The sequence below is a fragment of the Ciconia boyciana genome, chromosome 3, assembly GCF_034638445.1.
Source record: "Ciconia boyciana chromosome 3, ASM3463844v1, whole genome shotgun sequence".
NCBI classification, from domain to species: Eukaryota; Metazoa; Chordata; class Aves; order Ciconiiformes; family Ciconiidae; genus Ciconia; species Ciconia boyciana.
In genome coordinates, this window is record NC_132936.1 from 10939731 (window position 1) to 10952021 (window position 12291).

Here is a 12291-nt window from a genome sequence, read left to right on the forward strand (position 1 = left end):
ACTGCCCCTTCCTCAGGCTACAGCTGGGGACTTTAAATAGAAAATTGTCTCAGACAGATTGTGCACCGGGGAAACCCTTTTATGACCCAGAATATACTCTCCGCACAGTATCTGTTTCATTGTCAGGGGCACAGACTTCCTGAGCTCCATCCCCTCTCCCCGGCCTCCGGCTGCCTGACGTCAGCAGTATTTCCTTGCATGCCTGGGATGCTTGAAATTGTTGGGGCTTAGCTGGGAAACAGAGAGGCTTTGGGGAAACAAGGGTAAGATTCAGTTTTCTTTCCTACAGGAGGAATTTGCTACCGGCCACTGCTTTGTTATGCACTTGCTGTGTTTACTCCCCGTTTTGCCACAGCTCATTTGACCGCTCAGGCTGCCGCAGTCTCTGAAGCAGATGTTTCCTGCCCAGATCCTGCTCTGTAAGAACTTATGAGGTAGGAGATGCCCCAGTAAAAATGTGACTGCTTAGTTTTGAGCTGATGTGTCTGTGAAATATCTGGGAGCAAGAGGTAGCAGCACAAGTGCTGCCTGGCGGGTGCAAGCACCCCTGGCATGGGCACAGAGCTGGGCAGGGAATGCAGCCCCTCGTCTTCCCTCCATCACCAAGAGCCTTCAGGCTTTGTATGGAGCCTTAGGTACTCCCAGGGTGAGGCTCCATCTTCCAGAGGGAATTAGACTGATATTTTCCCTACATAGCTTCCTGAAGTTAGATAATTTGGGTCATGTCTGATTTAGGAAATTAAATAGGACCAGGGCACAGGCCTGGAACCTTCCATATCAATAGGATATTAGCTCCATTGCTGGCATGGTTTTTGTCCTCAGACCATCTAACATTCTCACAAGTAACTGCTATACAGGGCATGACCTATGGACTATTCCCACCATGCAGTTTCTCTGTGTTTACCCTGGTTTTAGGACAAGAGTGTAGCCATGAGCCATTCCAGGGCAGGTGGCCTCATGATGTCGCACTCTGCATGATGGAGTTGAATGCACACCTGGCTGGAGAGAGGAGCAGGGCTGGGGAACCACTGACCGCATAGAGCAGCAGTGATGGCATGCACCCAAGACCTGGGGAGGGACTAGTGACAACTGAGTTATGTCAGAGATGGAAAAGGGCTAATTCAGACAACAAGGCTGGGGTCAAAATCAGTGCTTTGGAAAGGAGAGAAGCGGATCCTAATTGCCACCCAGTTGGCCACCATGTCCTGGGAGCAGTGTGGCTGGCCAGCAGCAGGTAGGCAGGACACAGCCAGACAAGAGGTCTCAGTTGGTCTCATATTAAGAATATCTTCCATGAATGCAGACTTCTAACACAGTAGCATGCAGATGAAAACCAATCTCAGGACAAAGGTGGGGGAAACAGCCTCGCCTGGCTCTAACTCTGCATCCTCTGCAGCTCTAATCACTTGTAACTGCAACAATGAAAGCCCAGTTACAGCCCTGGCAGCGACGGTGCTGGGGGAAGACCGAAGGACAAATACATCTGCGAGAAGCAGGCACTGATCCAGACCAGCAAATGGTCTGCAATAATGATTCCATAAGGAGGTTTTTCAGTGCTAACCAGGCAGAGCAGTGGCTGGGGGGACACAGACGTAGGTCTAGCAAAGGTTCTGTCCCTGGGGAGGGGTTTCTTGGGGCCTGCTGGACCTCAGCCCTGGAAAAACTGCACTTCAAGATGATTGTGTGTAAAAAGAGCTGCTTAAAGGTTGACTGCCATTCTGCTTTAACAGCCAGGTTTGTAAAGAGAGGACTAATCTCTTAGATTAATTGAGCAAAATCCTCATCCCATCATGGGTGCAGCAATGCTACTGCTACCACACAGGCAGCATTGACCACTGCAGTTTTAAACAGAGCCTACACATTTCAGAGAGTGAAACCAGCCTAAACACCAGGATCTGTTTCTAGTAATCGGAGAGAGACTTTTCCTCCTCTCCTTACAGTTCCTGCCTTGCTTGTAGAATCAGACCCTGGCAGTCACACAGCTTCGACTGTTTGGTGAAATCTGCCACCTCCTAGATGCTTACTGTCTTGCTGCCCTTACCTCACCTCCCAGAAAGGATGCCCTGCAGCCCCAGTCCCCTGCCTCCACCTTGCCACGCTCCCAAGAAGGGAAGAGCAAGCAGCAGGTCAAGCCCAATAGTGAGGAGGAGCAACGTGCTAAAACAGCCTTGTTCTCTCGCACTGTCATCAGTAACTAAAAGAGAGGTGTGAGAAGCCTGCAGCACTTCTGTTAAGTAAGCAGGACAAAGCAGAGCAGATTTCTGTATGGCAGCCACTTTTCTCTGCTTTGGAAATGTTTTTTTCTGTGTCCTGGCAGTTTGCTCTGATCCATGGCCTGCTTTTCCTCCTATTGCCTCTTTCCTTCCTGTATCTCCCTTTTCCACTTTCCTCCTCCACCACTGGTGAAAGTATTGTGGAATAGACTGATACATGTGGCTCTCTCATGGTTTGTGCTGCCTGAAGTGTATTCCTCCTTTTATCAGTCCATCACAGACATTTCAGCTCTGACTCATCAGCACAGACCCATAGCAAACAGTCAGCGACAGCACCGTGGGGACTCACAGTCAGGTAGTGCCAAGGAAGTATGAGTATTAGCTTGGTTAATCAGAATTAGGAAATAAACCATTGGGCAAGAGATGACCGAGACAATATTTTCCATGCAAGCAATGTTTTCCACCATCGGCTTCTCAGATAAAAGGCAGGAATTGCTTTCAAACAGATTGTAGGGCACAGGTCAATAAAAATGATCTGTTTACAATGTCTACTGTCAAAACAGTATATGTTCGTAGATCTCAAACAGCCTTGTAATCCGTGGTTATCATTTCTGTGTTTGTTTTCCAGCTGAGACCTTAAATGGCTTCTCAGATTGTGCCACTGTGCAGTGGACATGTTCCAGCTCCTGAGCGCTCTGTTTGGTGATTAAACCCATGTGCCTCCATGCCACCACTCCTAGCCAGCTCTGCAACCCCCAGGCAGGGTGCGGAGCAGCACCCCTCTGCCTCTCTCTCTCGATCAGCCAGGGGAAACGCACAGCTCGGCATCTCTGCCTTTCACTGGCATGACAGGATAATTTTGGGAACCCAAGTGCAATTTTGGGAGTACGGGAAGGGAGCTCCTCTCTGACTAGATAAGCTGGTGACACCATGGTATTAAAATGCCTACTAATGACGTGCTAAACCAAAAGTCATGGTGCGGGATGGTCTTTCAGGGATAGCAGCAAGATGAATTTCAAAGGTCCTCCTGGCTGGCACCAGACATGTACACAGCACTCTGCTCCTATGTCTAGGAGCACCTATCGCCAACCCCCTATCTGTCCAAGTCACATTACCGCACAGCCATTGACACCATCTGGCACGGCAGCTAACACAAGGTGACGTTAATGCACTGAGATACATCAGGGAAGCAAGAAGGCAGGACAACATGCTGTTTACATGTCATAGATAACATCTGACCATGCAAGGACACCGGCTTGGCCATCATATTACACAGCGAGGTGTTTACAGGCCCAGGGAAGAAAGTCCAGCACCTAGTCTTGACGGTGGCAATACTCAGTAGCGGCTGCCTTCAGAGCATCATCAGTGATACTGTTACTAATAGGATTAGAGGTAGACATTAGTAGTTATTACTAGAGTTCAGGACTGTACAAAATAAAGGGAAAGTCATTAGAACATGTCCATCCATGAACCAATGTTGAGATTGACCTGCTAACGTGTGCGGAAAGTGTCAGCAGACTGTGCTTGTCTTCCATCACAGACTGCTGTGCACACAGCAAACACGGCTCCGGGACCGGGGCAGGTTGTGGCAGTGCTAAGAGCTGCCCAGCAGCTCTGCTCCATCGCAAATAACTGAATACATGCTCTTAGCCGGGACATGTGTAATGATGTTTACCCCCTTTTAGCCCCCTATTCTGGAAGCAGGGCATGCCCCAGCTGGGGAGATGGTTTGTGTTCAGGAGAGTGAACACAAAGCAGAGATGTGGAGATGGTTTGTGTTCACCCTCCTGGCTTGGTGGTACAGGAAGGGCATTTCACCTCCTCAGGCTCCACTGGGGAAGGAGCTTGGTCCAGCTCTGCTGGCTCCCACATGCCCAGCAAGCCAAGGCAGCACTGATATCTGTGGTAGATCTATTGGGTCCCTATTACTAACTTGCAAAGAAAAAATATATTTATTTGCAAAAATATGTCCCTGTTTTGGAAAGGTCCTGTTACAGGGCTAGTTGGCATACCTCAAATTTCATTTCTCCCAATAAGATAAGGGTGTTCTCAGGGGAGAGGCGGTCGTACAAGGAGGACACTAACAGGGGTCTTAGGAGATCAGTCTTTAACTGCTCTGTCTGCCACAGACTGCCACAGACTGCCCTTAATCTCTTTCCCTTTATCTTCCCAGCCCATAAATAGGTATAACAATAATGTTATCTCCTACTTTCTACTTACCTTGTCTGTGTAGATTATAGGCTGTCTAATGCCATGTATTTCCTCATGGCAAACACAAAAGGAGTGATGCATTAGTGCTCCTAGCAGAGACTATAACGTAAGCAAATATGAATAATCTTGTGACCTGAGAAACCTGAGATACATACGTTCAGGCAGTCAGGCAAGGGGATAGCAGTAACCCAACCTGCACCAGCACTCCCCTCCCTACAATGCATCTAGCCTCCACCCCTCCAGGTGCCCATGCTGATTCCCGTTTGATCTCATGCAGCTAATTTTCCATTGATCATTTCTTTTCTATCATCTGCCTTGATTGTAACTTCATTTTGGAAGCAAAATTTGGTACAACTATGAAAAATATGAGGACAATTCTGCTAGAATAAACTGGCTATGCTGAATTGAAGGAGAATATACCTACATATACCAGCCAAATTGCTGGCCCCTAACATCAATATTTATTAATTTCTGTACCAGGAATGCTAACAGCAAGTCTCGATGTGGTGAAAATCAAATATTGATCTGTTTGCTTAAAAGTGAGATTAAACTGTGTCCATAGGTAAATATTCCTGCTAGCAAGTAGAGGAGAGGTTGTTTCCCCTTCCCCCTTCCCAAAGGCAGCCAAACCAAATAAAAAAAAAATCTATTTGATACCTAGTGAGTTTTTAATTAAGGAGGTACCAAACCTGAGGGAAACAGAAGCTCTGGGGAGCTGTCAAGTCACTGTTGTGGTAGTTTTGTGGCAGGGAGCACGGCTCATGAGGACGACCACCTATTAGTGCCTCAGCTCCTTCTGAGAGGGGAGAAACAAGATCAAACCTCTTCATGAGCAGCGGCAAAGGTACTCAAAAAAATCTGGCTGAGCACAAGCATTTCACGTTTTAGTCTTCAGTTTGCCCTTCAGCTCTGTTGCTTCAAGGCGATCACTCCCAGCACTGACACATCCTCCCCTTCCTCCCGGCATGTCTCGCATGGAGATAAAGACACAAGGCCAGATTCAGCCTGGAAGCAGCCCTTCACTCGGCATCACCGGCATTTCTGGCTGTGTGGCAGTCTCCTGCCAGCACCCAGACACCCACGCCAAGGCCACCTCGAATCCGTCACAAGGTGGGTTGCAGGGGTTGCTACAGGGTGGTGCTACCCGTGGGCTGGCGGCACAGGCAGGCTCCCAGACTGCATGTGTCTCTGCGATTAATCCCTCGTGTCTGCACAGGGCAAGCTCAACTCAGTAAAAACCAACCCTCCTGACAAGCTCTCGGGATGCTCCAAGGGTTACTGAAGGGAAAGGTTGCTCAGGAATTTGCCAAACATTTGCCAGGGGATAGCTACCTGCTTTTTGTGCTTTGTGCTGACTTTGCACTGCTGATCGCTTCCAGCCCAGCATAAGGTGCCTTCAGGCCTGAGGCCATGCACCTCTATTTCCACCTCCATAGGACTGGGGAGATATCAGCCTCTTGGCTTCCTGAGGAGGCAGTTCCTAGTTCCCAATGGCTGCAGGAAACCTCTCCATCATGCCCCTTGGTCACCGAGAAGACTCTCCACCTCTGTCCCTCATCACGGCAGCACAGGGGCGGATGGGCAGGCAGGACGTACCCACACTTTGAAACCTCCTCATGCAGGGGTTGGTTACCCATCAGGGGTGGTTTCATCCCACTTGACAGGTATGAAAGGCTGAATTAAGATCTGAACATGCAGTTCCAGGGAGTGCAATTAGTTCAAATAGGCTGCTAAATATCTCAGCAGCCTTCAGCTAGCAACAGCAGGTAGCAAGCCACTCTTGTGAACATCTTCCCTGCAAATAAAACAAACCTCTTGCTTTTATTCTGCTTATTTTCCTTTCCATTACTGAAGAAATATACCAAAATTGGAGGAAAATTCACAGGCTCAGTTTAGTTATGCCGAGGGACTAAATTCAGCTTTAAGTCATCTTCTCACTGCAGAAACCAAGATGGGAGTATAGTCAGAGGTTTGCTATTCAGAGCCACCCCAAGGCTTCTCTAAAGCTGCCTGGGATGGTTCCAGAGGGACTGGTTCTCTGTCAGGAGAGGGGATGGAGACATCTCTCCTAAAGGGCAGGGGCACTCACAGAACGGGGTAGCCCAAATTGTGAGCGCTGGACACTCGCTGCAGCTGGAAATTGCTCTTGGCTGGCACATCTTGCATGCGTTGCTGGTGGAACCCAGTGACTCAGTGTTCCGATGTTTCAAACCTGTGCACAGCAAACACAAGAGCAGCGGTATCCTATTTACTGGGTGGTACAGCCACATCAACTCTGCTCCTCTCCCTGCTCCTGCTCCTCCCGGGGGAAGGCTACCCAGCACCAGCAGTCTGACTCGCTTCTGCTTCTGTTCCCAAGATTAAAAGCTAGTTAAAATGCAAGTGATGCTTTTGTAATTCTTGAGAAAGCAACTGAAAAATGTTTCCTCTTCTTCTCGTCTCTGAGCAAGGCCTGTGGTGTCTTGTTTTAGCCTATAAATGCTCTAGTGTGGATTGGATTTTGCTTTGGACAGCACCTAGCACACTGGGGATCTCACCTGAGACAGAAACAATTAGGGCATAACCAAATAAGCAGCATCTTTAATGATATATTTCTCCTGGTTGCTCCATCTCTGCCTGTAGAGAGCGGCACTTAACCTAGGAGTAGACTGGATAAGCAAAGGGTTATTTCTTTCACCATCACATCAGGAAAGATGCTAATTTCTCCTGTGGAGCCTATCTCAATGAGTAGTCACTTGTTTCTCATCTCCCAGACCACATATTATTTTATAAGTTCACATTAAAAAAGGTTAATGGGGAAGCAAGCACTGACAGTCATTTTCACTCCCCCGGAATGATTCACTGTATTGCCATAATTCAGCTCAGTGTAAAGCTCCATATAACAGTAATACCTACACAAACTAACTCTTCACAAAACCTTTTTTTTTATTATTTGCTTTCAGCAAAACTTTTTTTTTCCTTGACCCTTCTTTGGATGAACTTTGTCTTGAATAAACAGCAACATCTGGAATTCAGCAAAACACACCATAAAGGGAATAATATGTCCACAGCAGTTTTGCTGAAAAGGACAAACCCATTTATTACTCAAACGAAAAGTTACGATTGCTAAATGTCAGATGAAAGTAGAAAAAAAAATTGAATCCTCTGTGTGTGTCCTTTGTGTCCTTGCCAGCTCTGTGTGTGTAGAAAGCTGTCCCTCCGTTATCGTTGTTCTGTCTTTCTTCTTCCTGGCTTTGTTGAAAGTCTGTGAGGACTTGCTAATTGCAGACACACAAGATCAATTTGGTTACCTTTATGCCAGGGCAGAGTTGCAGGTGGTGCTTTTTCTGCTCAGATAAGGAAAATACATCAGACAGAGTGTCCGTGATCAGACCATGCTGTGACTCTAACCAAGCTGTATTCTCATGGCCCCTTATCTTGTTCGGGCTGAACTTGGAGGCAAGCATCCTCCAGGCTGGGCTGGCCAGTGAGCTGGTGCTCAGAGGCGATCAGCCACCCCAGGAACCCCCTGGGGCTGCTGGGGACAGCTGAGGACATGCAGCTAGTGGGATTATGGGGGGATGAAAGCACTGGGCACCTCAGAAAGGGAATGGCAAATGTCATCTCTCCCTCCCTCCCTCCTCCCAGCCGAGCAGCACACAGATGCTCCCGGAGGAGCAGCACCTCCTGCACGCTCTGCAATCGTGAAGGCACACGGCACCTGAGCCCCAGGCATGGTGCACAGAAACAGGCTGAATCCATCTCCCTTTGCTTTGTTTTTCAGTGGGTAACTCCTGGTTTCTGGCCCAAACTCGTTTTCTTCAAGCACGTGTTGAGGTCATGAAGTCACAGCTCACATAAATCAACAGGAGCCGAACACATTAATCCCGAAACAGAAGGAGGACTTCAGCTAGTTGGGCAATTTTTGTCTTAGAACATTGGTCCAAGGGTTGAAATGCTGCCAGCTTGGAGAATAAACATCACTTGAAGGAGTGACTCTCTGCGTTTTCATTTTGTACAAGGGAGCGTTTTGGGTCTTTGCAGCACAAAAATAAAATTAGGAAGGTGAGAGAGAGATTGGGTTTATTTGCACAAAGCTGGGGTGGACCCTGCTTCGACCCTTGCTTCTCCCAAACATTTCATATGTGATCACGGATGTATTTCTGGTGGCCAGACCCACCAAGAGGTGAGACCCCCTCAGCCCTACTGACACTGCTGTACCTGGGATCAGGCAGGTAACTTTTAAGCACGTGTGACTTTTAATTACACCAGTAAGTTCAAAATTGGGTATTACTGGCTCCATCTCAGCTAGAAAGCTAAGCAATGCATGCCATTAAGCTGGTGGGAAATTGTTTTGGCACCGACCAAACTGCAGGCAGCGCTGCCCTCCTCGACAGCACTGTGTCTGCACCGACAGCCCAGATCTGAGCCACTGGGGTGATGCCCGTGGCCTTCTGGTGCCTTTTTCATGTCCTTTCACAGCAGTTGTGATGTACAGAGTCTCTTATCGCTTGTGAAATCAAAATCTAAACAGATTCCAGCCAAGTTAATGTATCAGTAGGCAGCATTTTGGATAAGTGGCATAATAGTTTATGTAAATAAGTGAGAAGTTTTTCCTGTTTCCTCTCCTTCCCCATGGAGAAAACAGAGGTTACACCCGTACTAATAAACTCATCCTGAAGGTCCAGGTTTGCAGGTTGAGGCCCTGACACTTGATCACATGTACTGTTAAATTGGCAGCGCTGGCATAACACGGTTTAGGTCTGCGCCACCAGAACTGCCCTCGCAATCCCTGGGGACGGTTTAGGACTTAACAGGGGCCAGAGGATATTCCCAGCTGGCTGTTTGGATGTGCCCAGCCTGACTGGAGATGTGGAGGTGACACTAATGGGCAGACCACCTGCCTGAGGCCAGGGAACTGGTCCTGGCTGTTTAAATTCACTGGTGAGGATATACCCTAAAAGTTTGTGTTTCTGTCCTTGGGATAACTGCGACCTGAGAGCAGCCCTGCAGGGCAGAAGAAGTGACAAACTCATATAGTCCTGGGTTATACTAGAAGAGAGCAACACCTTAGACCATAGGTAAGTAAAATGACATTAAATATAATGTAGCCCTCACCGTGAGCAGGAACTGCTTAATAGCATGGGTTACCCATCGGTTAACCACAAAAATCCCATCTCCATGGAGTACATAATATCACTTTAGTTACCACAACTACCTAAGGGTGCGCTCACATAAGATATCATTTCCTGCTACCAGCAGGTCTGAAGTCTCAGCAGAGGGTGCAAGGGACCCTCCCTTCCCTGGCTGGGGGGGTCACCATCCGGGGGGCATCCCCACCTGCCACTGGCTCCTGGGAATGAGTGCCTGGGAAAATAGTCAGCTTGTTTTCCTCTAGCAAATTATGGCTCGCATCCCCCCAGCTGCAAAGGACAGGTAGCCAAAACCGTGGCGTGTGCTTTCAGCTGCCTGCGTGCTCAGGGTAGTGTGTCGAACTGGGCAGTGCCTCCGTCCTGGCTGGCTGTCACCGAGCCACCCCTGCCCATCAGGTCCCATGGCACATTCAGACCTTCTCTTGCCCATTGCATTTCCCATGCGTGTCCTTCTCACCAGCCTGGTGCCGTCACGCTGGGCTCTGCCGGGCGGCAGCTCTGCCCCACCGCCGTCCCTGCCACCGATGGGGCAAACCAGGGCACCGGGGTGCTGAGCTTCAGCCTGTCCTGGGCTCCCAGGCTGCTTGGGAAATGTGTCCGCCCCAGCCCCCCGCTCTCGCTTCCTCTGTTTTGACAGCTTTTCAGGGCTATTCCTGCTGCAGACTGGGGATGCTCATGGATTTTTGGCAGCTTTTCAGGCGGGGGAGTTGTTTTACACCCAGCTCGAATGATGGGATATGTGTACAGTACCAGGAAAATGTAAATTTTTATAAAAGCTTTACATATGAAGACAAGGTTTTACAGCAACAGATATGGAAATGAGGTGGCCGGCTGCTGCCTGCTCCCCTTCTCTAGTTTCAGGAATCCTGTTCCTTGCTAAGAAAAAATAATGCATATTTTAGATTTTACTTTAAACCAAAATAGACCCAGGATATAAGTGGGAGAGTGGATTACTCCCGGTGTCCTTCAGAAAAAAAATTCATGCAATTCCAGTAAGAAGTGATGAGGCAGACCTTCAATTTCCAATAATAAACCTACAGTCCATATAAACATATGGTGCCATCGGGACGGAGATGCTGGGAGATATAAATCTTCAGTGGCTAGTCGACTGTTTGGTATGTGCCTTGCCTCTACTAACACATCACATCCGTCCAAGGACCACCATAAATTTTATGAGTTTCACATTCTCTTGATCCTTTTTCTTACAAGTACCCAGAGGAATGCAGCTTTTACCCCAGTACATGCAGCGCTACTATTTATAACTCTGGACCTATCAGGATGATTTTTTTTTTCCCCTGAAATCTTGGAATAGTTCAACTGAAGGAAAAACAAATCATCCTTCATTTCTTTTATTTAATGCGTTTAACTACCAGGGCTGAGAATGTGGAAACAATCCCAATAATGTCGTCTCAGATGATACTGAATTCTCGCAGACAATTTATCTACAACCAGAAGGACAGCAATTTAGCATCCACTGTACAATCTACAGGGAGCCATAAAGAGCCTTGCCTCGCAGAAATTAATGCCTGCGTTTGGTCACTCTGCATAAATAATAGACCAGACCTGGCAATGCCCTAAACTCTGCAGAAAGTCATGCATGATCTGGGCCCCAGCAGTATCGCTGTGCCCACAGTAAAGCTGGGCAAAGGCACGCGTCTATAATTATCCCATCCTTCCCCACTCCCACATTTTCATTTCATTCACCTGTTACATCTGTCACTAAGCAAGAGAGCGGGGTCTTTGCAGAAAGAACCTTTGTTTTATTCCTGGTTTGTACAATGCTTGGCACTACAGGAGCCTGTCTCATCCCAGGCAGGGCTCGTTTATGGTAGCATTGCAGTGTGGATAACAGCTATATTTTGAGTTCTTGCCTCCTTTCCTCTTGCTCACATATATATGCACATGCACACATATACCTAGGCTCTCCAAGGCCCAGCCCCCTCAGGAGGCTTGATTCTGACCTAACTTATGCCCATTTTATAATGAGTTACAAAATTCACCTTGGTAGAAATTGCTGCTGATTTATACATGTACCAGAAATAGGTGCTGGACAGACATTGCTGGAACTGGGTGTGTGTGATTATCCTTTCCAGGAGATGAAGAACAGAAACAGAAAACTCAAACACAGGCATGAGAGGCAGCGGAGGCAGGCGCTTACAAAAGCAGATTCAGGGTGAGCCCTGCGCCAGCCTGACCTGCTCTCCCTGCACAGCCCGCGCACGGTCGGGCATGCACAGGTGATGCACACCGGTCACGCTGCTGCTTCTCCTGCACCTGCAAGGAGTCCAGGGAGTGCAAAGGGCTGACACCCTCAATTGTCATTCATGTCACTTCCAAGGGGGAAGGTATTTTCACATCAGGTTTATTTTTGCAGCTGTGGGGATGTTTTCTTTTCCCCAGTGACACACCATGATTGCTTGTGCCCAGAAGAGGTAAGGACCAGGTTTGCCACAGGCTTCCCCAGAGGCAGAGGGATGTAAACCAGCTGGGCATTGCTAATGGCTTGAGGAAAATATGGGCAAAAACTACATCTTGGTAAGGTGAAAGCACTAGAAATTCAAACTGGGACAGTTGAATCCACGTAGGAGGTAGAGCCTCCAGCCATAGATATGAGGCATCCCGTGAAACGACAAAGACTCCCTACAGCCTGATCCTTTACCCCAGGCATTTCCCGCTGGGGAGATCACACACTTTCCTCACCTCAGGCAGAGTGAACGGGCTCCAGTCATCCAAGG

At 48.2% G+C, this 12291-nt stretch overlaps 1 long non-coding RNA gene across 1 annotated transcript; it reads left to right on the plus strand.

Annotated features, from left to right (window-relative positions):
- The first annotated feature begins 352 nt into the window (after positions 1 to 352).
- On the plus strand, positions 353 to 8293 carry LOC140650207 (uncharacterized). Its single transcript, XR_012041888.1, has 3 exons — positions 353 to 434; positions 5405 to 5534; positions 8188 to 8293. It is a non-coding gene; the product is annotated as an uncharacterized lncRNA (long non-coding RNA).
- Positions 8294 to 12291: the final 3998 nt, after the last annotated feature.